Source organism: Choloepus didactylus, chromosome 19 (assembly GCF_015220235.1).
Source record: "Choloepus didactylus isolate mChoDid1 chromosome 19, mChoDid1.pri, whole genome shotgun sequence".
Lineage (NCBI taxonomy): Eukaryota > Metazoa > Chordata > Mammalia > Pilosa > Megalonychidae > Choloepus > Choloepus didactylus.
In genome coordinates this window covers 25,676,605-25,700,963 of record NC_051325.1, presented here as the reverse complement: position 1 = coordinate 25,700,963, position 24,359 = coordinate 25,676,605, and the positions used below count along the sequence as shown (strand labels likewise).

Genomic DNA, 24,359 nt, shown 5'->3' with positions numbered 1-24,359 from the left:
AGGATGTTTGGATGCTGACAGGAAAGAGGGAGAAATTGGTGAAGCAGAAGAAAAAGGAAGGATAGTTCCGAGAGTCAAGTCCTTGAGAAAGGAAAGTGGGCCCAAGATCCAGAGGACATTGGATCTCCTCAATAGCAGGAAGGAAGGCCGAGAGAGTGCAGGTGCCTGGCAGATTTGGGAGTAGTAAGATGCTGGAGTTGTGCCTGGCTGCTTCCTTTTTCTCACAGGAGTCTGAAGCAGGTTGTCAGCGGAGGAGGGGTGATGTTTGTGTGTTCGGGGTGGAGCTTGTGTAGGAAGTGTGAGGAGAGGGAACACGTGAGAGAGTTGTTTAGGAAATCAAGAAGGCAAACATTCTCGGGAAGTACAATAAGATTCCAGATCCGTCTGAGATGTGTGGCCTTAAATTTGAAACAAGACCCATGAGCATGGCTACGCATTTCCCCAGAAACGTTCTGCGGATCCGGTTCTGGTAGGAATTGGGCAGGTTTTGCCTTTAAGGGAGGTGTTAGGCAGGGTGGGTTAAGTTTTTCACTTTTGATTTGGTCTTTTGTCACACAAATATGAAGAAGCGGGAATCAAAATCGTTTGCAAGGGAGTGGCTTTAACAGGACACCAATGCAAATGATTCCTTCTGAATCAGAGATTTTGCTGAGAGGTCAAAGAGCAGCTGGCAGCTGAAGTGGAGTACAGGGCTACTGTTTCCGGTACTAGAGTACTAGGGCGTGAGGACGACAGAGAAAGACATTTGTGCTCCCTCGTCCCATCAGAGATGGCCTCTATGTTCCCTTGTCCAGACCTTGGCCAGGCCGCAGAGAAGTTGCTGGAAGAAAGCATTTCCATTCTTGGCATTTGTAAAAGGAAGGGGACAGGGACGCAGAAGCAGCTTCCTGGGGTTGGAGAAATGGAAGGAGGGAAAGAGGGAGTTGAGACCCCTAGACTGGGTGGTGAATGGAGGTCTGGAGACCGTGGTCCTGAGGAGACAAGGCAGGGCCTTCAGAGGTGGCAGGACCTCTAGTGGGCAGCAAGGACACCTGGGGCCAATCTCTAGGCCCTGCACCCTGGGGCTCAGCAGAGATCCTTTATCAGGGAATTTCAGGGTACAGGTTTGGACAGTAGACATAGGGCCAGGCAGAGTGGAATGAGAAAGGGAGAGGCCTCACCAAATGTTTTTGTGCCTGAGACCTTCCCTCTTCCCAGCTCTGGATTTGCCATGGCGGTGTGGCTGAGCCTGGGGCAGAGAGCCCTAATGCTGGCTTAGAAGTCCCAGCAGCCCAGTGCATGGGGCTAAAGGTCAGGTCATTGAATACTTAAGGAGATTAAGACATGTGCCATCGGGAATCTCAAAAACACTACGTTGAATGAGAAAAGCCAGAATATTTTTATGAAGTTCAAGAACATGGAAACCTAATCTATGGTGATCAAAATCAGAAGAGCTGGTTCCTCTGGGGGTGGGGATGGGTGAATGGATAGGGGCATAAGGGAACTTTCTGGGGTGATAGATGCTCTTCTCTTGATCCAGGAGATGTTTACACACACTGTCAAACTGTACACTTAGGATTTGTCCATTTCACTGAATGTAAATAATATCTCAATAAGGTTCTGACTATGGGCTCTCATTGGCATTGGGCTGTTGAGTGAATGAAGAAAGGAAGAAAGGGAGGAATGGATGTAGGGACAAAGAAAGAAAAACAAAAGAAGGAAAACAGGATGGCACCTGTAGCTTATCCTGCTCTGTAGTTACTGATTCACACACACTGTGCATTTTCCACCTGTTTGTTCCATAAACCTATATGGAATACCTAGTCTGTGCCAAGTGGCCAGAGAGAAAGGGGGAAAAAAAAAAGTGGAAGCAAATAGTTAAACAGGCAGGATTGAGCTGTGGTGGGATTAGATCTGCCTGGGGGTGAAGGAGCCTTGCTCCTGGGAAAGGTTTATCAGGGTCAGGGGTTTCTCCAGCCCTGCATCTGTCTGTGCTTGCACTTCTCACTCTCCTTAGAAACCTGACCGCAAAGCCCAGGACTTCCCTGTCACAACTCCCTGAAATGTGCTTGTGACAAACGCTGGTGTAACCACTGAACCTGAGAAATGATTTACAGGGAAATCAGCTGTTCTCCCTGTCCCATCAGAGATGGCCTCAACCTTCTGGGTCATTCCTTGTACACGTTACACTGAGCTTCCTGGTTGTCACTGGTGACCTAGAGCAGAGGGAGAAGGAAAACCTCTCAGACACACTGTTCCCTTCAGGAAATGAGGGACAAAAGGGCCGTCCTGAGGAGAATCGGGCAGTGATTTTCCCTCAGGCCTGAGGACATCAGGAGGTGACTTTCCAAAACACTGCGTTAAATTGGTTTGGTTGTTTCTCTTCTTCAGCTCTCTTTAGGAAAAAGAAATATGTATATATATCCATCTGGATCTTTATATCAATAAAGAGAGCATCTGAAACTATAATAGAGAGAGACTGACAGAAATTTGTGATAAAAGAAAATGGTGACGCCACACGATTTGTAGACCCACAGCCCTCCATAGAGCCATTTTTCTGCCTAATTACTCACAGCCTGAGTAGCTTGTCAATTCTAGCTTAACACTTTACTCGCAGAGAAAAAACTCCAAAACCATTATTTCTTTTGCTTTTATTTGAAATTTTCCAAGATGAGTTTGAAAGCAAAATTTAGATGTGTTTTGTAAGGCAGCGTTTTGCTTGTACCCTATAATCTGACTTTGGTGGAACTGTTTTGTCAAGAAGCAAAGGTCGTTTGTGTGTATGTGTGGTGTTTTCCGCTGCTTTCCAAATGTGTGGAAGGTAGTGGTTCTCAAAGTATAGCCACCAGACCAGCGTTCTCAGCACAACTTGGGAACTTTTAAGAAACACAAATTCTCTGACTCCACCACAGAGCTACTTAATCAGAAATTTGGGAGTGGGCCAAGCAATCAGTGTTTTGGCAAGCCCTCCAGGTGATTCTGATGTACTCTGAAGTTTGGAAAATATTGTTTTGAGGACATCAGAAGTTAGGCATTCTCTGGTACCAGTTCAGAATTAAGTCTGGCTCCTAATTAAAGACTTTCAAAATAAGAGTGACTTAAATAAGTAACAGTTCACTTCTCGAACACATAGAAGTTCACAGGTGGTTGTACAGGGCTAACGTGAAATCTCCATGTTATCATCTGAGACCTGGGTTCTTTCTGTTTTTCTGCTCTGCTGGCCTTAGTATATGGTTTACAATCTTAAAATGGCAGCATCATTCAAAATTGCTACTGGAGTTCTAACCATTATATCTCTGTTCCAGGCAGGAAACAAGAAGAAGGGGTGGGGGTCCACCCTAGCTGTAAAGGAACTTTCCCAGAAGTCCCAATCAACAATTCCCACTTACGTCCTTTTGGCCACCCATAGTTGTTAAGAAATGCTTTATGTCCCAAAGAAAGATCAAATATGATTTTGACTGCGTTCTTAGGAATGAGTAACAAAGTAAAAGAATACTTAATCATATATTTAGGCCTTCATAGATTATCTTATCCAAACCTTTCAGTTCACAGATGGAGAAACTGTGGCTCAGAAAGGTAGATTTTGATATCCATGGAGGACAGAGCTGATTAGGAGCTAATCTGGGGCACTAGAACCTGAGGGAGATTTGAATAAATCTTAGGGTTCCCAAAACATATTCTGAAGCAGTGACATCATGAGAGACCCCATGGTCAAGTGAAATCAGCTAACAGAGCAAAGAACCTGGAACCCATTATAATTTTAAAAATTTTTTCAAAAACCGTACTGTTCCCAGAAAGGGCATTTACCTACTTATGTTCTAACTGTTTATCATTTAAAGTGAGTTCTTCTAACAATAAAAATAAAATAGTTGCCTGGGAGTAAATTTTATTGCAAATTCTCAGGAATTATTTCAGCCTCCTGAGATCTGCTTGGACTATTTCAGATTCTGCTCAAGGAACATGGACAGACAGTTATAGTCCCTACATTCTCAGCCTGGGGAAAGTGAAAATGGTGCAGCGAGGAAACCAAATGGGAAGGAAGAGAGAGGGGAAAAGTAGACAAAAGCTTAGTGTGCCTGCCTCCGGTGACTTTGACTTAAGAACCCTGATTAACTTATGCACTAATTAAACCATTTCCATATTTTGCATAGCCTGAAAGTAGTTCACTTTCCCCAATGCCAGGTCTCTCAAGGAGATTGCAAGAAGACTGCAATTTCCATGACTGAGAGCTGCTTGGCATTCAAGGGTGTGTCCCTGCCCTGTAACTACAGTAACTGCTAACTGTCGCTTCACTCCCTTCCTCACCCTGGCCTCTAGCCCGGGCAGCTGCTGCTCTCTGGCAGCTGTTTAAATAATCAGCTAGAACGGTAAGGCCCGGGCTGCCCTTTGGTTATTTTCTTGGGACTCTGTGCATAGGAAAAAGTACGCTTGGACTGAAGGGTGTGACGAGGGCAGGCCCACAGTGAAATCAAAAGTGGGAAGGAAAGGAGCCACCCCAGGAATTTCACCTGAATGAGGTGACTAGTAGGCAAAGCATTGGGTGGGAATCACCAGGCTCCTTTGGGAATTTTGTTTTCAAGAGCAGAAACCTACGGCTGTCCACGGTGGTGATGTCCAGCAATAGTCTAAAAAAGAAAATGTCAATGCATACTGAAGAGATTCAACCAAACAGGATGTGATCTCCACATGAGAGAACAGTGTTATGGGAATGTCAATGTTAGATACAATCGTGTTGGCTGTCATGGATGCTGGTTGTGCCCACCCAGATTCCATTCCTGGGCTTCTGTGGGGGTTGGCTGATAACAGAGAAGACCCCCTTTTCCAGGGAAGCACCCTGGCTAACCAGGAATCACCTTGCTCAGGTGCACCATCCCCTTTAAGAGCAGTCGGAGTCGATACCTGTCTGACACTGGTGTACAAAATGCCATCCTCTTGCCTCTACGTGTGACAACTCTGTGGTGTGACTCATGCCCCAGAGCACCCTGTGGATCAGACAAGGCCAGACTTTACCTAAGGCCGCATCGTTGCTCACTCCCAGCTCCATCCTGCTTTCCTCCCGCCCCTTCTCCTAAGAGCTCCCCGCCCCCCTCAATAAATCACACCCAAATGCTTGTCTTATGTCTATTTCTAGGGAACCCCACTTAAGGCTCAGCAGTCCCTAACTCCAGAAATCTTTTATGTTGCTAACCTAAATCCCTCTTGCTTTAATTAAAGACCTCACATTATTTTTTTTTTTTTTTGCTTCTCTTCTGTGGTCAGTACTGAGTGTTAAGAATTTAAAGAAAGGTCTTCTACTATAATCACATTTCTGCCTCCTTGTGTTTACCCTAATAATTAGAGCCAGAAATGGCCAGTGGTTTCTCTGTTGAATCACTAACATCTTGATTTCAGTGTGGTGTGTACAAGATATTGGTGGATGCAGAGCCTGGGTGGGGGTGGGAGAATAAAAATATGCTTACATTCAGTTCTACTCAAAAATTTTGAAGGTAAATAGCAAACAATTTTATGCTGACAAACATCAATATATCATGGAATACAATACAAAATTCACATGCATTTGGAAGCTAAAACGAGAGACTTTTAAGAAATTGTGAGCTTTCTGCGAGTTGCTTTCAATTCTGCCCAGAAAAGCCCTGGATGGCATCTGAAAAGGTCAAGGTGTGTTCTTTCCGAATTATGGCATTAGACGGGGGCAGAGGTCTACATTTTTGAAACAAAATAATAAGAGGCCCTAAGGAATTGTTTCCTAAAGCTGAGCTTCTCTGAAATTTCAATCTGCATAGGGATCACTTGGGGATCCTGGTGCAGTAGGGCTGGGCTGGGCTCCAGGTTTCTGCATTTCTGACAAGCTCCTGGTTGAAGCCCAGCTCGCTGGTCCCAGACTACCACAAGGCCCCAAAGCTCGGTTTCCCACCTGTGCTTCCATTGGGCTTAAAATATGGATTTTCCCAGCTTGCAAGGCAGGGATGTGGGTGGAGTGGGGCAAGGGTGAACATCCTGCTCCAGAGCATCTGTCCTTATGTTCTTATGACATCCTGCCCTGGTGGCAGGCAGGTGAGACCCTGGTGGTGTCACTGGTGCCAGCCCTGCTCCTTCCTTGGCACAGCCAGCCAGTAACCATGGCCTTGTTTTGGACCACGGGGCTGGGAGGAGGAATTATTCTTGGACAAAGACCTCCTCCAGGCAAATACAGAGGTCAGTGCCCCAGGTGTTTCCTTGTGGGTGGAACTGATATTCAGCCGGCACATCTCAAGAAGGCTGGCCAGCTGTTGAGATCTTGAAATACGTCCCTACCAGGTATACAACCACTGTTCTGAACCCCCGGAGATCACCTTCACCACCCCAGCTGCCCATCTGATCCATCCAATCTGAGGACCTGCCCTTTAGGCCTGCTGGGGACCTCCTCCAACTCCAGGGCTGTCTGCATTAAGGTCACTAAATAGTTCGAAGATCATCCCTGCTTGCAGAAAAGGGAGAGAAGAGCATTGCCATCTGTGTAACACCTTATTTTCTTTTTCTTCCTTTTTTTTTTTACTAAGGTAAAATTCACATAACATAAATTAACCATTAACCATTTTAAAGTGAACCTTTCAGTGGCATTTAGTACATTCACAATATTGTATAACCATCACCTCTGTCTAGTTCCTAGACAATTTCATTGCTCCAAAAAGAAACTCTGTTCCCATTAGCAGTCACTTCCCACTCTCCCCTCATAGCCATTTTTTTATCTATGGCAGGGAAGAAAGTTCTGCTATTTCCCTGAATCAGCCTTGTGTTTTAGACTTGGCCTGAAATAATTTTTGGCAGTTTAAAACAGTTCACTTAAGGCTCACCAAATGAAAATTTTGTACCACTGCAGATCCCAGTTTGATATTTTGTGAGAACTGAAGGCAGTTTCAAAACAGAAGGTCTAATAACATTTGAGCAGTGGCAGAATTAGTGGAATAAGAAGCTTGCATCCCAGCAGATCTGCTTGGCATTGGGCTTGCCAGGCGATGGGTCCATGGGCTATCCATTGCTCTTAAAGATGTACATGCCCACCTAAGTTGGGGTCTCCCTAAATCAGACCCTGAGACAACTTGGGTGTAAGTAGTTTATCTGGGAGGTGATCCCAAGATTTATAAGTGAGGGAGAGGGTGAAGTGAGACAGGGAAGGGAGAACAGGTAACAGATTTTATTGTTGAGGTTACTGCTGGGAGAACTGGGGCTCCATCCTCCTGGGAGCCTACACACCTCAGAGTTACCCCCTGAAGGGAGAGGAAATTGGGTATTGATCCACCAACACCTGTCCGTCATCAGTTGCAGGTTGCCCCTGGGTGCACTAAATCCCTGGCATGTGCGGGTTGAGCATGCCCATGCTGAGCGGGGTCTCTGGCCAAGGAAATGCCCCTATCTGTGAGAGTAGCAGGTGCTGGAGGCAGGAAGCTCTCAGTTTGTATAGAAACCATCCGCAGAGAGGCAGCAGCCCTTGGGCAGGGCCAAGGTGATAAGGGCAGGAACCCAGCTGCTGCTGCTCCAGTGCTGAGCTGTGGGGTCCTGATTGAGCTTTCAGGCCAGGGCAGGCTGAGCCCTGTCCTCAGATGCGTCTTCCTGGAGATGGCGAGGCCCCTGGGGGGGCCGTGAAACATGAGGAGGGGAGAGGGGATCTTCCATGGGAAGCTGCCCGCAGCAAAGGCACAAAGAAAAATAACTCTTTTTCATTGAAGGCTCACCACTGATCACCGTAAGGGATAAGACGCAAAAGTGGAAGACTTCCGGGCAGGGGGCAGAAGCAGAATTACTTTGTGTTCAACACAAAGTCACCTTTGTGAGGAGGGGGTGGGCTGGGAAGGAAGGGAAGTCACTGTTTCCTGCCCCTGGGGCTTCCTGATGAGCAGCTGGCTTAGATGGGAATGTGGAAGGAAATTTGATATCTAAATAGATTCCAGCCCCCTGTGCCTTTACTCTAGCCCTCTTAAAGTGCCCCAGGAATTTTTCATCCTGTCAGTCCTGCTATACTGATCTTTTTCTTGATATAAATTCAATTACTTAAGCTCATTTTTTAATTAAATCAGAAGTTCTCCCTGTATTTATCAAGCACAGCCTTGGCAGGGGTTTTCAACTTTGGGCTCACCTCCTTGGACCCTGCTAGCAGTCTACTGAAGTCCAGAATAACATTGTGGGTTTTTTTAAACACTTTATTGAGGTGTAATTTCCATACCATAAACTTCGCCTGTTTAAAGTGTAAAATTCAGTAGTTTTAATACTAGACAAAAGCGGTCGGTTCTCTGCCTGATTGCATTCAAATGACCAGTTCCTGAGACACTGGGATTTCAAAGAGAAAGAGTTTATTGCTAGACCTGAAGCAGAGCAGATGGCCTATCAGCCCAAAAGTCTGTCTCCCTGAACTGCAATAATTCTGATAGTTTTATAGTATTAAAAGATGAGCAGGTTTCAGGATAATGAGCACAATGGCTCCAGATGATGTAATTAGAGGTGATCTAATTGTTGAGCATGCGCAGACTGATTACAAGCTTAGTCACAGAATGTATGTAAGAAAACGGCAGCCTTAATATGGTGATGGATGTGGTTTTTAGTATTATAATGAGTGTTCTAGTTTGCTAATGCTGCTGGGATACAAAACACCAGAGGTGGATTGGCTTTTATAAAAGGGGGTTTATTTGGTTATACAGTTACAGTCTTAAGGCCATAAAGTGTCCATCAACAAAGGGTACCTTCACTGGAGGATGGCCAATGGTGTCCGGAAAACCTCTGTTAGCTGGAAAGGCACGTGGCTAGTGTCTGCCCCAAAGTTCTGGTTTCAAAATGGCTTTCTCCCAGGATGTTCCTCTCTAGGCTGCAGTTCCTCAAAAATGTCACTCTTAGTTGCTCTTGGGGTGTTTGTCCTCTCTTAGCTTCTCCGGAGCAAGTCTGCTTTCAATGCCATCTTCAAACTGTCTCTCATCTGCAGCTACTCTCTCGGCTTCTGTGCATTCTTCAAAGTGTCCCTCTTGGCTGTAGCTCCTCTTCAGAATGTCACTCTAAGCTGCACTGAGTTTCTTCTGTTTGTCAGCTCATTTATATGGCTCCACTGATCAAGGCCCACCCTGAATGGGTGGGGCCATACCTCCATGGAAATTATCTCATCAGAGTTATCACCTACAGTTGCATGGGGTGCATTTCCATGCAAACAACCTAATCCAAATGTTCCAACTTAATCCCCACTAATATGTCTGCCCCACAAGATTGCATCAAAGAATGTGGCTTTTTCTGGGGGACATAATACATTCAAACCAGCACAATGAGGTATAGGTCACTTATAGATTAAAGTCTAAGCTACTGCACATGTCAGGCAGGCCCATTTTAGTTAGATCCAGCTCTGGTTATCAAGATAACTTTGGAATTGGGGAGGGTTGATTCTGGTCTGACCCAAGGCCCTCATTAATAAACATTAGGGGCTGTCCTTACTGATCATAAGACTCTAAAGTCTAGAATCTGCATAAAATCAGTACAAGTGAGGATCAGGCACAAGGTTTTTACAATCACAAGGGCACAAGATAAAGGCTTTACAATTATCATCAGAGATCAAGGCAGCTGGATTATAGTTCAGAGATTTCAGGTATTTCCCTCTGTCTATTCTAATATACCAGAAAGTAAAAAGAAATAGCTATATAATGATTCAGTGATCTAAATCATCACTTATATCCTAACTTCTTGGTTACAGTTTTTAGTATAGTTATAGAATTGTGCAACCATCACCGTAAACTAATTTTAGAACATTTTTATCACCCCAAAAGACACCTTGTATCCATTAGCAGTCAATCCCCATTCTCCCCTTCTCCCAACCCCAATCTCCTTTCTGTCTCTATGGATTTGCCTATTCTGGACGTTTCGAAAAAATGGAATCAAACAATATGGGGTCCTCCATGATTGGATTCTTTCATTTAATATAATTTTTTGAGGTTTATCCATGTTATAGTATATATCAGTACTTCATTCAGAACAATATTTAAAATGCATACAATTTAAAAAAACAGGATTATAAAGGAATATAATTATATCGAAATTCAATTAAAATTTTTAAATGAATTTGTGATATGCACTTCCTTATTAATGCATTAAATAACAACATATAGTACTGTCTCTAGTAACCACTGTAATCACCAAGTGGTAAAGAATATAAACAGTATTTCAAGATAGCTGCCACCATTGTCGTGTGATAAGAAAAGATCCATGACAGGTTCTGATAACACTGCTTTGGTATGTTGGCTACATTCGCAATTGAAGGAAATGCTTCAATTCTGTTAAAAATTACTAAAAGATGGAATGTTTTTCCCATCACTGTTCAAGGGACCCTGAATCCTATCCAGGGACTTCTGGTGGGAGTCTGCGGACCCCAGATGAGGAAGTCTTGAAAAGATTCAGAGCTGAATTTGGAAGCCCAGAGTGCCTGGTTTGAATCCTGCCTTAGACATTTATTTCCTTGCTGTGTGACCTCAGGCAAGTTACTTAACCTCCCTGTGCTTCACATATCACTTGCAAGGTGGGATTAAAAAAGGTTTGGGGAGGGTTAAATGAGTCAGTGTAAAGCTCTTAGAACAGGATGTATAAATGCTCAGTAAATAGTAACAATGATCATTATTTACTGAGTCCCACATGCTCTGGGCTGATCCTTGCCCTGAAGAACTTCCTGGCATGTTTGTAGAGACACGTAAAGAAGTAAAACTCCAAGTGATATGTTGCAAAGTGTGGTGTGTCCACCTAGTAGAGTTGGGGTTGGCTCTCAGAATTGGGCACTGCTTGGCCTTATTCTTGAAGGATGATAAGAGTTCACAAGGCTGAAAACATTAGGAAAGGAATCTCCAGCCCCAGGACACATAGCCAAAGACACTGCAGTTTGAAAGATCATGCATTGATAAAAATCATAAGCGCAGCATTCAATTTTAAAATGTCAAACAGAAAAGACTATACTTACATGCACTTACTTCCTATGCCCGTATTTTGGAAAATTCACAAGGGATCTCACAAGTGTGGATTCAGCAGGTGATAAGAGTGGCATGGGCCCAGAAATAGATTGTGATCCATTTGGAAATACCCTATATTTCCCTATAATGCATCCTCTGGTGCTTCTCACTGGAAGCCCTCATTTCAACTGGAATTAAAAAAAAAAACTCTCTCTACCTTTTTAACTAAAATCCCTTTCCCCGACAGACCATAAGTTTCGCAGAGCAATGCTGGGTTGAGTTCCTGGCTACATCTTCAGAGCTGAACAGGGTCATGCATCAGGAAGGTGTTCCATTAAATAATGTTTCTGGAAAATGGCAGAGAAGATGTGAGAGGGGGTTCCCTTTCTGACCTGCTTAGATGCTACTGAAGGACTGGTTTCTGGAATATGTTTGAGAAAATTGGAGTCCACTGAGGCAGGGTAACAGAAGCCCCTCAGAAGGGTGAAAACCACTAACAGCTGGAACGTTTTCAAGTTTTGCTGAAGTAAAACTGCCCATTGGATGAATGGCTCCCCTTCCTCATGTCTGAGCTCCCTCTTCTAAAATGCGCCCTTCCTCCCGTGGCAGGGGCCTCAGATCTGCCATTAGGATGATGAAGGGGTGAGTTTGCAGGCCTCAAACACTGCCTGGTCCACACGCCCCCCCACTTCCAGCTTTGCCCTGAAAGTGTCCCTTTCCCAACACTAAGACGATTGTGGCCAGAGAGACGGCAAGACGAACAGAGAGGAAGGAAGTGTTGGGGTTTCAAAGGGAAAGAAACTTAGGTTGGTTTTTCTAGAAGCGGAGCCTGAGATATGTGTTCAGGAGCCTGTAAATTATTGAGGAAGAGCTTGCAGAAGAAGGGGGGTGAGGGTCAACAGCATAGGGAAGTGCACTGAGAAAAGGTATGGGTCAGATGGAGCTGAGCTTCACCCTGAGCCAAGGGGGGGCACTGGAGCAAGAACAGCGTCACAGCCTTGGTCCACTGTGAAGCAAAGCACTGGCTTCCCCCACCCCACCCCCATGTCAGTCACTGGCTGCTGAGGTGGGGGAGGAGGTAGAAGGCAGCTCCCTTTTAGGCCCAGACCAAATCTCTAGAGAAGGGGCAGCTGTGTCATTGTCAGCAGACTGTCACGGCAGCTGGGAGGGGTTGCATGGCCCAGAGAAGGAGATAAGAGGCAGGGCACAAGCAGGATCCACAAGCTTTGCTGAAGTGAAGTTGCCAGCTAGATGACCAAATGTGCTGTCTTAGTTTGCTAATGCTGCAGAATGCAAAACACCAGAGATGGATAGGCTTTTATAAAACAGGGATTTATTTCGCTACACAGTTACAGTCTTAAGGCCACAAAGCGTCCAAGGCAACACATCAGCAATCGGGTACCCTCACCGGAGGATGGCCAATGGCCTCCGGAAAACCTCTGTTAGCTAGGAAGGCAGCTGGCATCTGCTCCAAAGCTCCGGCCTCAAAACGGCTTTCTCCCAGGACGTTCCTCTCCAGCAAGCTTGCTTCTCTTCAAAACATCACTCCCAGCTGCACTCTCTTTCCTCTTTGAGTCAGCTCATTTATATAGCTCCACCGATCAAGGCCCACCCCGAATGGGTGGGGCCACACCTCCATGGGAACATCTCATCAAAATTATTGCCCACAGCTGGGTGGGGCACATTCCAAGCAAATCCAACCAACACCAAAACTTCTGCCCCACACAAGACTACAAAGATAATGGCATTTGGGGGACACAAGACACTCAAACCGGCACACGTGCTCACCCTTCCTCAGCTCCGAATTCCTTCTTCATCAATAATATGGATATATAGATAAAGATCTAGTCGTGAGCACAGCAGTGGATATATATACGTTAGCAACAGAAAACAATTCTATATGACTTGTTTAAAGAGTAACTCATCTGACAGTTATGGGGAAGTTCACGGAGCACATGGGACTCTGGAGAACCAGATTGGGAAACAGGACCGAGAAATAGCAGTACCAGGCATCTAAGCAGCTAAACTTATCAATTACCTGGTATGGGCAGACTCGGTGGAATAAATGTGTTTTATTGTAGCTATTGTGTTTTATGTTGTTTTTTTTTTTCTTTTTCTTTTCTTTCTTTCTTTTTTTTTTTTTAGGTTCTCACCTCCACCAAATAAATCTGAGACATACAGTTTGTTTTGTTTTGTTTTTAATAAATTTTATTTTGAAATAAATTCAAACTTACAGGAACAGTTGCAAAAACAGTACAAACCCCATACATAGAACTCAGGCATACCCCAACCCCCTCCCCCGATGCCCCGATCCACCGACTTTAACATCCTGTCACACCACCATTTCTTTCTTTCCCTCCCTCCTTCCCTCACTATCTATCATCCATCATCTATTGCTCTGTCCTCTGAACATATGAGAGCTAGCTGCACACATCTTTGAACAAACAATATAATTCACATATACAATTCCCATGGACAAGAACATTCTTTTATGCAATCTCATTAAGCACAGCTAAGAAGTTCAAGAAATTCAACGTTGATATAAAGCTTACATTCTAAATTTCCTTTTTTTTTCTTGTGTCCCATCTGTGTCCCTTTGAGCCTCCTCTCCTCCATCCTCAGATCCCATCAGGATCATCCTTGGTGTTTAATTGTCTTCTATTTAGACTGTCTTTTTTTTTTTCAATTGTGGAAACACATATACAGCCTAAATCTTCCCATTTCACCCCCTCCCTAGCATTCCATCAGTGGGATTAATCACATTTAGAATGTTGCAATACTATCACCTTCCCACCATCCATTTCTAGAAGTTTCCCTTCACCCCAAACAGAAACCCTACATTCATTTCTTAACTCCCCGTTGCCCTTTGCCCCACTTCTCATAACCCAAACTCTACTTTTCATCTCTATGGTCATATTCTCTGATACTTTCTTTGTGTTTACCATGTGGCTTAAATTTAACATCTTAAATCTATAACAGTCTTGTTTTTCTTTGATACCAACTTAACTTCAGTAGGACACATAAACTATGTTCCTATACTCCTCCATTCCCCCACCTTTATGTAGTTCTTGTCCAAAATTACATATTTTACATTGAGTCCAAAATCACTGATTTATCATTAAAGTTTATGTATTTTAGATCCTTTAGGAAGTAAATAGTGGAGTTACAAATCAAAAATACAGTAGTATTGGTATTTATATTTACCATGTGATCTTTACTGGAAATCTTTATTTCTTCATGTAGTTTCAGTCAATTGTTTAGTGTCCCTTCCTTTCAGCCTGCTCAACTCCCTTCAGCATTTCTTATAGGACTGATCTACTAGTGATGAAGTCCCTCAGCTTTTAATTATCCGGGAATGTTTTCATCTCCCCCTCATTTTTACCCTCCAGGTGATTGTGAATTCTCCAATTCTCTGATGGTTATTGACTTCTATTTGTATTCTGTTGTGGTCAGAGAATGTGCTTTGAACAAATTCATTTTTTTTTTAATTTATTGAGGCTTGTTTTTATGTATCAGCATGCGGTCCATTGTGGAGAAAGATCCGTGATCACTAGAGAAGAATATGTGTCCCAGTGACCTGGGATGTAATATTCTACATATGTCTGGTAAAATTCTCTATCTCTCTCTCTCCTTTCTTTGTTTCGCTGTCTGTAGGGCTTCCTTTAGTATCTGAAGTAGGCAGGTCTTTTATTAGCAAAATCTCTCAGCATTTGTTTGTCTGTGAAAATTTTAAGCTCTCCCTCAAATTTGAAGGAGAGTTTTGCTGGATAAAGTATTTTTGGTTGGAAATTTTTCTCTCTCAGAATTTTAAATATGTCATGCCACTGCCTTCTCGCCTCCATGGTGGCCACTGAGTAGTCACTACTTAGTCTTATGTTGTTTCCTTTGTATGTGGTGAATTGCTTTTCTCTTGCTTCTTTCAGAACTTGCTCCTTCTCTTCAGTATTTGACAGTCTGATCAGAATATGTCTTGGAGTGGGTTTATTTGGATTTATTCTATTTGGAGTTCACTGGGCATTTATGCTTTGTGTATTTATATTGTGTAGAAGGTTTGGGAAGTTTTCCCCAACAATTTCTTTGAATACTCTTTCTAGACCTTTACCCTTCTCTTCCCCTTCTGGGACACCAATGAGTCTTAAATTTGGACGTTTTATTTTATCTATCGTATCCCTGAGATCCATTTTGATTTTTTCAATTTTTTTCCCCATTCTTTCTTTTGTTCTTTCATTTTCCGTTCTGTGGTCCTTGAGGAGGCTGAATTGTTGTTCAGCTTCCTCTAATCTTGTATTATGAGTATCCAGAGTCTTTTTAATTTGGCCTACAGTTTCTTTAATTTCCATAAGACCTTCTATTTTTTTATTTACTCTTGCAATGTCTTCTTTATGCTCTTCTAGGGTCTTCTTTATGTCCTTTATATCCTGTGCCATGCTCTTCTTCATGTCCTTTATATCCTGTGCCATGCTCTCATTGCCTGTCTGTAGTTCTTTGATTAATTGAGCCAAGTACTGTGTGTCTTCTAATCTTTTGATTTGGATGTTTGGGTTTGGGTTCTCCATATTGTCTGGTTTTATCATATGCTTTAAGATTTTCTGTTATTTTTGGCCTCTTGGCATTTGCTTTACTTGATCTCTAATTTGCCAGAACTGCAGCTTGGTGGTGTACACTTTCTCTAACTAACCAGCAGATGGCATCCATGGGTCACCTATTTCCCTCAAGTCAGTTCTCCCCAACTTTGTCTTTGTGGTGTGTGTGGTTCAACTGATGCACTAAATTTGGGTGTGTTGTTGGTGCTGTCCGCCCTGAATGAGGGGTGTGTGTCTGAGCAGTTAGGGAGGGAGAGCAACTTTAATAATCAAATCTCCCGGGTGTTCCCGAAGATTTAAGGCTGTTGCAAGAGTCTAAGCCTTCATTTCAGTCTCGCCACAGATTGTCTCCGCCGCTAACCCACAAGTCCTTGGTATTGGCGTAGGTTCCCTGGGATTTCCGAGCAGGGCCCCTTCCCTGCTGTTCTCTTCCAGGACCTCTGCTGAGGGAGGGCTGCGTCATGTCACAAGTGTGCACCGGCCTCCAGGGAAACCCTGAGACGCTGGGCCGTGCAGGGGCGTTTCCAGCCTGCTTCAAAGATGGTTGAATTGGTCGTGTTAACTTCCCCCTTTTCGCACAGCTCTGCCCTCCCAGCTCTGGGACAATCAGCTGTGGGTGTATTAAAGGCCCCTGTCCATGGCTGATATTGTGGCATGTGCACGGTGCTGCAGGAAAGACTCCCCGTCACACTGGGTTTCTTGGCGCGGCTCTGGGCTGTGGGTCCGGTCCTGGGCAGGAGTGTCCCCAGCCCGCCAGAGAGATGGGTGCAAGTGGTGCAGTTTTTTTTCTGCTTTTGGCTCCCCTTTGCTCCCCTGGCCCCGAGAAAATCAGCAGTGGGTATGGGAAGGGGTATCCTCCATGCCAGAAACTGAGGCATTAGCCCAGCCCGCTCCCACCGTGCTTCACTGCATGGCTCTCCCCGTCATATCTGCAGCTGCTCCTGGGTTTTTTTCTTTTTTTTTTTTTAAAGAACTAGTCCATCTCCAAATGCCAACCCACCGTTTCCCCATACTGCAGCGCAGCCGTGGGACTTTCAGCCGGCTCACTCATTTGTTTCAGTATGCAGACTCCCGGTTTCACCAAATGCACAGTCCCTGTAGATTTAGCAGACCTTGTCCGGCTGGTGCATAGCTGAAACTGGTGTTCTGGGTCACTTTCTGGCTTTTATCTAGTATTTTTCATGGAGATGTTTTTTTTGCCCTGTCTCACCTAGCTGCCATCTTAGGTTCTCCCTGAGACATACAGTTTTTGATAATATGTTTTAGGACTTTACATTAGTCAGTCTTGCTGTAATAAGCCTGCATAACAAGCATTCCCCCAAATTTTTGGTGGTTCAAAAGCAAACCTCTACATTTGTGGATTTTCAGTTTAGCTGCAGAAGTTCTGTTCCAGGCTCTGAGAACCATACACATGTGTTCCACATGTTTTTCATTCCAGGCTGAGGGGTCATTGATTCCCTGGGTCATCGTTTTGCACAACAGAAGCTAGAAATGCCAGGGACCATCTTTATTATGCAAGTTCACTTAAACATGAAGAATGTCATGTTTGCTTCCATTCCATTGGCCAAAGAGAGTCACATGGCCAAACCCAACATCAATGGAGCAGTAAAATACACACACCTGGAGGAGGGTAGAGAAAAGTGAACATTTGCTGAACAATAAAGCAATCTAGCAAAGAACTCTTCTAGGGTGAGTGGGAGGTCAGGGCTCTGGCTCCCTCCTAGGCTTCAACCCAAATAGTTTTACTTTGATCTGTTTTCTGTCTTGGGCTTGATCCATATTTTATTTGAAAGAAGTGTTCCATTGCTGTAAAAATAATAATAATAAAAGTGTTTGGATACTACTGACTCCAAGTTTCCTATTTTGCCAACGAAGAATCTGGAGGTCAGAGGGTAAATACCTTGCTGATTTGTATCTGTGCCAGGACTGGTGCTAGGGGATTTGAAGTCAACCAGATCTGGATTTTTAATTCCAACTCTCAATATTTCCTAGCAGAGAAAACTTGGACATGTTGGATTGCTTGATGACAGCCAAAGTCTCTCCATGGTCCCCCATTGCCAACTACACTGAAGGGATGGAATTTACGACTGGTGACCAATACTCAGACTGGGGAAGGTTCCCTATGCTCAACCATGTCCCTGGGATGAGAGGTAAAGTTTCACTGTTCCTGACATGAATGTTCCTATATTTGAAATACTGCTAAACTCCTGAGCTTAAACCCTTTGCTCTTCTATCTCTCCTTCCCTTGGCTAAGACCTGTGCATTATTTGGGTATATACCTGTCTCCCATGGTGGAGGATGGGCTTTTTTTAGAGTAGGGCTCTTCTTTCAGACTTCATTTCTTTCTTCCCTTAAACTTCACACTCCTCCCCATTCTGCAACACAATGACCATCCTACCTTCACACAGCAAGGCCTTTGTAAGTGGTTATAAATTAAGAAATGCTTTTCTTCCTCTGGCCCAGAGGCAACTTCTTGGAGAAGACATGATTACAGGGATGAATTCCCAGAAATGCTGAAGGCCTTTACAACTAGACAGGAAAGTCTTGTGCTTGCAGAAAATCAGTCAGCCCAAATGTACAGAAACAAAGAAACAGTTGAAGCCAGTCAAAACCATTAGGGCTGTTGGCTCTGATTTCAAATAAGCAGAATAAACAAACTCCAGTCCACGTAGGAAGTGGTTCTGCTGTCCTCCTCTTTTTAGCTTTTCAAAGTCAAGTTACAGTGTTTGAATGTTTTAGAACTTTCCTTCTAAAGGGTATCCTTTTATTATATGTTCCAGATGGCCAGTGCATCCTAGGGTAGTAACTCGACATGTACATTTTAAGTTTTGACTTCATTTTTTGAGCACTTTCCTGGCTTCACTTTTGCATATTAGAGGGAAAAGGTTATGCCTATTACATTGTTCTATAATAAAACCAGCTGTGTTTCACCCATATTGCTACTCTAAACATGGTACTTCTGCTTACACACAGGTTGACAATAGGGCTGTAAGATACATGTATACATACACACATATTTTTCCCCAAACCAAATCCATCCTCCACCCTGAAATTCAACAATCTAGCAGTTAAAATGGGTGCTTTGAAGCACAAGGAAAGATCTTGTCAACTCTTCTGGTCTTCAGAATTCATGGGCTCAGATATGCTCATTTCATTTTTCCATAACCAACTCTCTTCCTGTATCTGCTTTTCTAAAATCAGGACACTTCGCGAAACTACCTAATTATGAAAGAAGCACTTCTTACCCAACACATTTAAATTTTACAGTGTAAGCCAAAGAGGGGTGAAATCACCAATGGGTCTTCTTCAGCTCACACTGCTAGTCTGTACATTGCAATGTGGGGATTGCTCAGAAAACATGTGCAAAGATGGCTCTAATCTAGATAATTCATCAGTCTCATCCAAGGGAAACTCGTGGTTGAACAAACTTAGTGTTTGTAAGAGGCCAAGGAAAAAGCTTAATCAAGGAGATTGAATATCAAATACCTCAGCAATCAGGAAAAGCAGGACACGTATAAATATCTACAATTTAATTCTTAACAGTTAAGACAGTGGAAAACAAGAGAGCCTCGAATGACTGAGTCCTCTGCTCAAGCAAGGGAGAATTACCTCTTGACTCTCCTTACAGATTCATGATGGTGGACTGAGGGTCCATGCTGTAAGAAGAGCGTCTTAGAAGAATGTTTCTCCTGACCTCCAAACTTGGCCTTCAAATTCCAGTCCAGATGTTGCCTCTTGTCCTCCCCTCCCCAGACATGACGAATCACTTCCTCCCATGTTGTACCTATGAACCTTGTACATACTTCCATCACAGCACCAATCACAGGGCATTGTAAATTTTGATTTCTATGCCTGTCTCTTCTATTAGGTTCTGATGTCCTTGAGGGCAAAATGGTGCCAGCCTGCCCAAGGAACTTAGCACCATGCCTGTTCTTTAGTATAAAATCTTGGGACTTTCAAGCAACTCGTATCAGCTCGTATCAGTAGATTTTTTTTCTACCTCTGGAATAGTAAAAACTAAGAATCAGAAGTTGTACCCTCTTTGGAGGGTTTAGAATCAATTAAGTATGGACAAAATTCATTAATGGTTAATACTATGGAACTGAGACATTATTTTGCCTGCTCCTGTTGAGCTTAGCCTGACCCTTCCCTTCCCAGGCCCCAGCATAGATGAAGAGATGGGCTCCTGCTACTGTGTTACCAAATATCCCCATCCCTCAATAGCCGTAGCTCATTGGACTGGCATGGTCCTCTAACCACAAGATGAAGGAAATGGATTCTATGACTCAGGATTTTGAATGAAGACGCCTAGAAATTGAGAATTACTTGATAGCATCCCTGTGTCTGAGGGCATGTAAATGCAAGACAAAGCAACCACTGGCTATTTTGGGGTCACATGTGATGAAGTGTAATTAAAGAGAGAGATTATAGAAAGAAGAGAACAGAACCACAGAGAGAAGCAGGAAATCAGCTTAATGTGTCTCAACAGAGATACAGACATATAGAGAATTTCCAAATTCTTGTCCCATGGGAAGCCTACTATTTCCCTGCCTTTGAATTCTATGACCCACCCTTCCACCGTATAATCAATGTTTATTTTAGCTAGCTTCAATGGGGTTCAGTTTCTCATATGCACTACAAAATACCTAACGGAATTCAACCTTCACTTAATATATCTATTATTGATATGTACTCATTATTGGGGTTTGATTGTGTTCATAGCAATAAAAAAAAAAAAATCTTTCTGCAAGGCTCACCCTGCAACTTGCCCTAACAACTAAATATAATTTATTTTCCAAATTAGATGTATAGATATCCTCACAGCTGCTTTTTATGATATAAAGATTATTGAATTTTTAGTCAATTTGGGTTCTAATCCTCACTTTACTCATTTAATAACAAAGTCAACTTAAATAAATTATATAGCCTCATCCTGCCTTATTATTTTTTTTTTAAAAAATCTACTTCTACAATGAAAATGTTCAAACACCCCCTAAAGTAGAGAAGATGGTATAATGAAAACCTAGGTACACATCAATGATTATCAACATAACCTCAAACTAAAAATGAGAGAGCATCAGACAAACCCAAATCAAGGGACATTCTACAAAATAACAGACCAGTGCTCTTCAAAAGCGTCAAGGTCATGAAAGACTGAGGAGATTCTAGGAACAATTACACCTAAATGCAATGTGGGATCCTGGGTTGGAATCCTGAAGTTGAAAAAAGGACATTATTAGGGGTAAAAAAAAGGTAAAACTAGAAAAAAAATTCTTTAGGCCAGTTAATAATGTTGTATCAATGTTAACTTTCTGTTTTTGATCATTGTACTCTGATTATGTAGGATGTTAACTTTAGGGGAGGCTAAGCAATATATATTCAGGATTTCTGTGCTATTTTTGCAACTTTTTGCTAAATCTAAACTTATTTCAAAATGAAAAGTTAAAAAAATAATATTTATCAACACTCGGCCACTCTTCTTTCTTCTATTGCCCTCCCCATCCCCACCCCACCCCCATTTTTTTTTTTTTTTGCTTGAATATTTTTAAGGAAATCCAGAAACCATAAAATGCCACCAGTTGGTCTCTGACAGATAAGAACTCAGTTTTGTAATATAATTTCAATAACATTGCCACACCTAACAAAATTAGCAACAATGCTATGTAATATGTAATATGTAATAGCCAGTCTGTGACCTATTTTGCCAAATGCCTCAAAAATGTCTATTGATGAATTTTTTTTTGCTCATATCAGGTTCCAAAAAAGACCCTGATGTGTTTGTTTGATATGCCTTTTAAGTCTTTTTTAATCTATAACAGTTCTTTCCCCTCCTCCCTTTTTTATGGCAAATTTTTTTCTCTTTAATAATTTATTAAAGGTTATAATTCTTCACAGTAATACAGCAGAACAATGTGTTCTTAGATATAGTTGTTACATTTTTAATTTTATAAGTATTTAACATTATTATTTTAAAATTTTATTAGCATTTAAGAGTAGACAAGCTCTCTAAACTAACATGAAGCAGAGGAAGGATAGGTTTTTTCAAAGCATGACCTTTATTTTTTAAGAAACTGGGTCATTTTTCCTATAGAATTTCCCACATTTTATTTTGGATGGTTGCAAGCTTGTGATTCAATTTCTAATGATGTAAAATGCGGACAATACCACTCACCTCAGAGAGCTTTGTAAGACTTGAGAAAATATCTGGAAAAAGTGCAAGGCTTAGTTCTACCAATCTCTGACTTCTAGTCCCTACTTCATCCTCCAACTCTTTCCAAGGATTTATCATTTATTTGATTTTCAGTAGTCACCATTTAACATCTCATTACGGGATCCACTCTCAGTGCACACGTGGGCTAACAGATTCATTTTCACAAATGATATATAATATACACCTAACTCTAGAAAACAACCAGTAAAAGAACCTTCTGTCCCATCTCCAGAAGGGACTGCGTGACCTCACTACTCAAAGTGGGATCTGGTAACACCTCTTAGGCTTTAATGTATTGGAATAGCTAGAAGTAAATACCTGAAACTACCAAACTCCAACCCAGCAGTCTGGACTCCTGAAGACAATTATATAATAATGTAGATTACAAGGGGTGACAGTGTGATTGTGAAGACCTTGTGGATCACACCCCCTTTATCTAGTGTATGGATGAGTAGAAAAATGGGAATAAAAACTAAAGGACAAATGGGGTGGGATGGGGGGATGATTTGGGTGTTCTTTTTTCACTTTTATTTTTTATTCTTGTTCTGGTTCTTTCTGATGTAAGGAAAATGTTCAGAGATAGACTGTGGTGATGAACGCATAACTATGTTATCATACTGTGGACAGTGGATTATATATCATGGATGATTGTATGGTGTGTGAATGTATTTCAATGAAACTGAATTTAATAAAAAAGAAAAAAAATGGGATCTGGGGATCAACACCATCGCATCCCCTGGGAGCTTGTTAGAAATGCAGAGTCTTGGCCCCGACCCCAGACCTGCTGCATCAGAATCTGCAATTTAACAGGATCCACAAAATATATGTGTGCACCCTATAGATTGAGAAGCACTGAGGAGAATCCCCTAAAAGTAGTAGTTTTGGGTACATCAATTGAAGATTCCCTTTCTTCTCCCTGGCAGAGAAGTTTCTAGTCTCCCCATATCTCCCTGCCCTTAACTCCTGCCTTTTAAATTTCAGCAAGGAGCTGGCCAGCTGAAAGGACATCAGTGGGCAGAGGGCAGCAGCCGGTAAGCCATTTCTTTCTCCTCTGACTCCTCAAAAAGATTCATGAGAGAGAGGTGGGGGGTTTTTAGGGACTGGAAACATCATTTGGGTAAATGAGCTGTGACTTTTCATATTTCTCAGCTAAACAAGGAAAGCCTTTCAAAAATCTTTGAAAGTAGCTGTCAGTTTGCCCATAGGTTTTGCTTATTTCTGAACTTCTTAATAAACTATAGACCGAAGGCTTCCTTGCTTTGCTTTTTGAAGAGGTGCCTCCAAGTGGGACACCTCAGGTAGCTTTCAAGGGTTTGCAGCAAGCCTAGGCTGTCCTGATGCCTCCATGGAGCTCTCCTCCCAGAGAGAAGTGAGTGTTTCAATTACACCTAGGTTTATCAGTTCGCATGCATTGTTTTATTTTCGAGAAATTAGGTTTTGTTACAACAGGAGTCATAAAACATTATATGGAGGGATTTTAATGCTGCCTCACAGTCCAGGGTGGAACTTATATCTGACCTTAAAGCCAGAACATAGGGTATTACAACTTTTTTTAAAAAAAAAACATACCTTTTAATTACACAAGTAGTGTATGAAAGCATCTGGAGTATTTTAAGGTAAATCCCAGACACCGTATCTTTTCACTCATAATTATTTAAATATGGACCTTTAAAAACTATAAGGATTTTTTTAGCATAATTAAAATATTAGTTGCAAACCAGAAGAAATTCACAATATTCCTTAACATCATCTAATACCCAGTTCATGTTCAGTTTCCCCTAGTTTTCTCATTGTTTTTTTCTTTTCACAGTTGGTTCATAACTCAGGATCCAGTCAAAGTCCATAGGTTGCATTTGGTTAATATGTCTCTTAAAATCTTTCTAAAGTTTATAATAATCCCCCTTCCATTTTTTTTTTTTTTTTTTTTTTTTAATGCCATTTGCCAAAGAAACAAGGCATTTGCTCTCTAGAAGTTCTTCAATTCTGGATGTGGCTGTTGGTTTCCTTGTGGTATCTTGTAACATGTTTCTCTGTCTCTGTACTTACTGTAAATGGTGAGTTAGGTATTAAGTCATTGATTTTAAAAAGATAATATTAGGTAATGTACAATACTAGCATTTAGGGTCTGCCTGGGCTGGGTGCAAAGGAATGAGCAGGCTTTGGGGTTTGGCAGAACCAGCTTCTCTCTGGCCCTGGGCACTTGAGCCTGCCATGGGAATGTGTCCTGCTGTGCTTTCTCCGATTCTGCTCCTACTTCTCATTGCAAATAGTGACCAAGCCAGAGGTTACCGTGAAGATTAGACGAGATATTTGCAAAGCACCTATCCAGCATGCATTTGCTGCCATATAAATGTATATTTCTTCTTTTCTCTCTGAGCCTCATGCTTCTCAACAGTAAATTGAGATAGCTGGACTGCCTGGCCTAAATTTCCTCTCCAGCTATAAAATTCTATAATCTGTGTTACATTCTGGTGAGAGACCATGTCAGTTAAACTAGCATGAAACAGAAGCCACTGTTTACTTGGGCTATTTTTTTTTTTTTTTTTTTATAAAAACTTTTTAGAGGTAATTTTTTAATGATGTTTTTATTCATCAAATATTCGTTTGTCTCTGTAAGGAGACACTCTCTCAGGAAATATGAGG

General features: G+C 42.3%; 2 protein-coding genes across 2 annotated transcripts in view; both read left to right on the top strand.

Moving 5' to 3' along the window:
- The window catches only part of PLCB1 (phospholipase C beta 1), an 856,401-nt gene extending 838,811 nt beyond the window's left edge, over positions 1 to 17,590 (top strand). Inside the window, exon 33 of the mRNA XM_037811315.1 lies at positions 17,498 to 17,590. The gene's annotated coding sequence lies outside the window, so the exon portion shown is untranslated. The remainder of the gene's footprint in view (positions 1 to 17,497) is intronic.
- A 36-nt stretch (positions 17,591 to 17,626) lies between these two features.
- PLCB4 (phospholipase C beta 4) overlaps positions 17,627 to 24,359 on the top strand; it is a 488,707-nt gene continuing 481,974 nt past the window's right edge. Inside the window, exons 1-2 of the mRNA XM_037811318.1 lie at positions 17,627 to 17,655; positions 22,698 to 22,747. The gene's annotated coding sequence lies outside the window, so the exon portion shown is untranslated. The remainder of the gene's footprint in view (positions 17,656 to 22,697; positions 22,748 to 24,359) is intronic.